At 36.7% G+C, this 5,393-nt stretch overlaps 1 pseudogene; it reads right to left on the bottom strand.

Moving 5' to 3' along the window:
• Positions 1-201: 201 nt before the first annotated feature.
• LOC114683892 lies at positions 202-333 on the bottom strand (annotated as a pseudogene).
• Positions 334-5,393: the final 5,060 nt, after the last annotated feature.

Genomic DNA, 5,393 nt, shown 5'->3' with positions numbered 1-5,393 from the left:
CTTTTTATTTTTCTTTCCTTCTGTATATCTTACTTTCACTGCTTTTCATATCTGGTTGGATGGTGTTTGCCTGTCCCCTCATTTCTCTTTTCCTTCTCCTTGAGCTTAAATTTCTCCTCTTACTTATTCTATCTGCTTCCCAGCTGCACCTATCCTTTTTCTGCCTAGCTATTTTTCATTTAGCTTTTATTAGACCAATCAGATGCCTTAAGCAGGCAAGGTGAAAGAAATGCAATACACCTTTGCATAATTAAACAGGCATCCGTAAATCATTAAACAAATGCAGCAAAAGAAATGCAACACTTGATCTTAGCCAAAAGGCCAAGAAGCGATACCATGGGAATGGGAAGAAGCAGAGTGCTAGGGAGGCCCCAGGAATCCACAAAGATGACTCAACCATAAACTACTGGCAATGATTGAGAGGGTCCCTGAGCTGACCTACTCTGGTGATTGGATGGCTGAACACCTAACTGTCATCATAGAACCCTCATCCAGTGTCTAATGGAAGCAGATGCAGAGATCCATGGCCAGGTCCCAGGCAGAGCTGCAGGAGTCCAATCTACTAGAGAGAGGAGGGATTCTATGAGCAAGAGATATTGAGACCATGATTGGAAAAAGTACAGAGACAACTAGCCAAACTAGTGGGAACACATTAACTGTGGACTAATAGCTGGGGATCCCCTATGGTGCTGGACTAAGCCCTCTGGATAGATAAGGCAGTTGTTTAGGTTGAATTATTTAGGGGGCCTCCATGTCGTGGGACCGATACCTGTCCTAGTGCATGAGCCAGCTTTTTGGAAACCTGGTACCTATGGGGCAACAATTTGCACAGCCTTGATGCAGGGAGGAGGGGCTTGGACCTGCCTCATCTGAATGTACCAGGCCCTGCTGACTCCCCATGGGAGACCTTGCCTTGGGGGAGTTGGGAATGGGGGGTTTGGTGGGGAAGGCTGGGGTGTGGAAGGAGGGAGGACAGGGGAATCTGAGGTTGATATGTAAAATGAATAGAAAATCTCTTAATAAAAAAAAAAACTAGCCGGGCGGTGGTGGCGCACGCCTTTAATCCAGCACTCGGGAGGCAGAGTCAGGCGGATCTCTGTGAGTTCGAAGCAAGCCTGGGCTACCAAGTGAGTCCCAGGAAAAGGCGCAAAGCTACACAGAGAAACCCTGTCTCGAAAAAAAAAAAAAAAATTAAAAGAAAAAGAAATGTAGCGCACCTTTACACAGTTAAAAGTAATATTCAGCAGCATAAACAAATGTAACACATCTTCACATAGTTAAAATAATATTCCACAACAATGTGGAATATCTTTATACATAAACATTTAAACAATGTTTATATGTCTAATATAAATACAGGAACTCCTTTCTATAGCAATAAATGTATGTTATTTTTGAAAAAGGACAGCATCTTATTGATATTAAGTTGTTATTATACTGGTTAACATATGTGTGTTGTGCAGCTTGTATCCTAAATTTATATTTGGCAACTTCTTTTTGTTTTTATTTAAATTTTTTTTCATTTTACATATCAACCACTGTTCCTCCTCCCTCCCCTTCTACCACTCTCCTCCACCACCACCCCCACACCATCCCCATCTCCTCTTCATAGGGGATAAGGATTTGGCAGCTTCTTATGCTAGAATCTCTTAAGTGGGATTTCTGGAACAAGTTATTCTTAATATCAAGAACCTTGGGATCAGAAAATACTTTTCACCAGTCATAAAAGTGCAAGTATAGTTAGAATTCATAGCCAGTCTATATTTTTTTCATCTGGATAACAGATAGAGCAATTTCTTTCTTAATACCTGTCTTAGGGGACAAGTCCCATTCACAAGTAGTAACTTTATATAATCTACGGGGCTGCAGCTTTGGCAGAGCCTCAAATGTTCTGTTGCAATCACCTACTGCAGGAAAGAAGTAAACCTGTTAATGGGTCAGTCTGCTTTAACTTTATATTTTTAGTTCACACAATAACGGGTCCAGAAGGATTCTTGTGAGCTTCTTATCAACTAGGTAGAGGTAAAACTATTGTGTAAATTTTTTTCATTATGTTTTGAGATTGTACTATAAATAGATAATTTCCTTCCTCCAAACCCTCTTATATAACCCTCCTTGCTCTACTCAAATTTGTGAACTTTTTCCTTATTAATTCTTTTTACATTCAGGTAGCATATTCCTAAATATATAAATACAGTCTGTTATATCTGTTTGCTGCTTGTTGAAGTAAAATTTCTTGAAACAATAATACTTATAAGGACAAAGGCTCTAATCTATACAAATAATAACTTACAAATAGTTTTATTTTCATCAGTATTCTTCTAGTTTTTGAATGGAATATCTCCTTCATGCCACCACTCAATAAACATATATTTCCATAGTTCTTTCCACTTTGTCCTGTATATATTTAAATATTTAAATTTAAGTCTTATGTGCACATTTGCCCTTTGCATACATCTCTCATAAAAACAAATACAATTTTATCTTTTTAGAAACATGGATGTGCACATATTTCTGAGATATGCTGACTGAGAAATCTTTGGATATATTCTCAGAAGATATGCAGCTGGATCACAGAGATAACTTTGTTTTTGAGTAACCTTCATATTGATTTCCACAGTGAGTTCATATTCCCAATTTTCACAGTTCCTCTCTCCTTATATCTTTGCCAGAGTTTGTTGTTTGTTTCTTTTTAAAGAACCTAGACAGTATTAATTTTTATAAAAAAAAAATTAAAATACATTTTTTGAGACAGATTTTCCCTGGTGGCTTTGGCTGTCAAAGATCTCTTGCCTCTGCTTCCTGAGTGCTGAGATTAAAGGCATGCTCCAGCACTGGCAGACTAATAATATAAATTCTTAGCTGAAATAGAATATATCTTTTTCCCCTTCCTTTGCTCTCTTCAGCCTCCCCCATGTTCTCCACGCTTAAGTTAATATCCTATTTTCTTTTATTATTATTGTTACATATATATATATACTATATGTGCACAGTTATATATTTATATTCAGTAGGCTATATTTATATATTTATAGCCTATATTTATAGGCCTACTGAATCTATGTTTTGTTGTTTGCATGTAGGCACTTTGGGTGAAATAGATTATTTGTGTAATTTGAATTTGCACTGCCTTAATGATTGAGGATGTCTTAATCTTATGACTACTTTTACCCTTTAAAAGACGGATCTAGCTACCCAACCAGTATTTTACATAATATATGCCTGATAAATAAAATATTTATTAAAGGATGTTAGGAATAAAAGAATCTGGTGAGCTTAAGTTACTTATACTCCATCTATAATGTAAATAAAGGTTTTTATAATTGAAATTTAAAGAGTGAACCTATCTTTTTTTCCAAAAGATATAAAACAATAGTTGTTTAATAGAGTAGTACTAATTTAATGTGGTAATCACTAGCCACATGTTACTCCTTAAATTTTAGGTTATTTAAAAATATATTCCTGTGTTACAATAGCTGTATTTCATGGACTTAACAGTGCCAAAGGGCAAGTGACACTTTTCAGCCAGCACACACACAACTGGACAACATATTCTGGGTTATGGTCAACTATAACATAGTCAAACATTCATGAGAAGAGCAACTAAAAAGAGCTTGTTTCAACCTCAATACAGCTCCCTGGTCATGGACAATGAGCTGATTCCAATAAAGAAGGAGGCAGGTTAACAGTATATATGGCTTGATTATGATTTTTATATTTGGATTTTTCATCTCTACCCATGTTTGCAACCATTATCTTCTTTTGCTACGGGCCACAAGAATATTTATAAGAACTCAGCTGGTTATGGCAAAGCCATTACCTGAAGGGATCAAGGAATCCTTCAGAGGAAGCCAAATTCCAAGGAGCTTTTGGTGTTATTTGGCTAGTTATATATCAGTTTATCTTCTGCAATGAGTATTATGTGTGCCTTCATAGTTTTCCCAATTGATTTTTTCCTATAAATTTGCTAACAGTGTGGACTGATCACTATTTGACTCTTTGAAGAAAACCTCTGGAAAACTTCCCTCCCTCAGGCCCATTCGTTTCTTCTCCTCTTAGCACTGGAGTCACATATCTCCCTAGCCACATTCAAGGACTAACAGAAATAACAGTCCAAACTACCACATAATAAGTTCCTCACCAAATTAAGGTAAACTCACATGGGGACACCACCTAGGTCAGGTGAGCTTAAGCAATAGCTTTGTACAATTTAGCTCAGATCTCCTTTTCTTACAGCCCTCACTAACTTTATAAACCTCTAATTCTTTACCTACACTTCTAGGAATATTAGATAATTCTAACTAATAACAGCATATAGCCAGAATCCCAATTTCTAGACTCCTGTAATTATCATCATTAGCTACATCCTGCCAGAGCCATTCTCCTGATGAAAATACCTTATCTGAGAAATTTCCCAGACTTTAAAGAATAGACCATATGGTTTGGAGATGGAAAAGATTTACACTGGCAAATAATTACCCAGGACAGACAGATGTGCTAATTAAGCTTAACTTTCTCCTTTCCCAAATTTTACCTCTAGTTCCAGATCTCCCTTTAACTATCACCAGAGGTACCTACCTGTGCAAAGATTGCTACAACTGAGCACTCTTTCCCTCACCCTGAAGAAAAATGACAGATAACTTGGACAGATAAGAGCACACAAGAAAAAGAAGGCAGTTTTTTTTCACCCATTGACCTAGCAACTTATAGATTCTTAACATTTTCTACCAATCATATTTAAGATATAGTTGACCACATAATATCCTCTTCTTAAGCTATTACACAATATTAGCCTTTAGTTACTTCATTTCCCCATTAATCACTTCCCTTTTGGGTTGCAAATGTAAATTAACAATCACTGCCCTCTATTTGATTCTTATCACTCCTCCATTTCACCTAGAAGCCTGGCTTTGTACTGCCAAGGGATTACTGTTTCTAAGTGTATATATACTGAGATTCCCAGGGCATGGGAGAAGGGATAAAAAGACATGGAAGAATACATGATTAGACTAAGAGCTTGGTGTACTTAAATTATTTTCCTGAAAATAATTGTGCCATTCTTAATTTCTCTCCTGAGCCCCTGGGAAACATAATATTAAAGCTGGTCCTTTATTATTATCAAGGTTTTTTTTTTAATGCCATTTAGCAAGATTCTTCCATTAAGCAGTGTCTGCAATGAATGCTTTAGATTCTGCTGCTACCTTCTACTTCAAAAGTTCAGTATAACCACAGGAGGGGCTAACCTGGGTGTCTGTGAGCCACTGAATATTTATGGTGGGCCTCTTTGCATGTGACAAGTATTTAGTGTGCCTCATTTATTTGTGAAAATATTAAATGTTAGAAATCCTTCTTGTTCTACCTTTGATCAGGTATTTTAAATTTGTAGGATTGGT

Source organism: Peromyscus leucopus, unplaced genomic scaffold, assembly GCF_004664715.2.
Source record: "Peromyscus leucopus breed LL Stock unplaced genomic scaffold, UCI_PerLeu_2.1 scaffold_1018, whole genome shotgun sequence".
Classification (NCBI taxonomy): Eukaryota; Metazoa; Chordata; class Mammalia; order Rodentia; family Cricetidae; genus Peromyscus; species Peromyscus leucopus.
The sequence above is the reverse complement of the archived record's forward strand: the minus strand, read 5'-3'. Positions and strand labels throughout refer to the sequence as shown.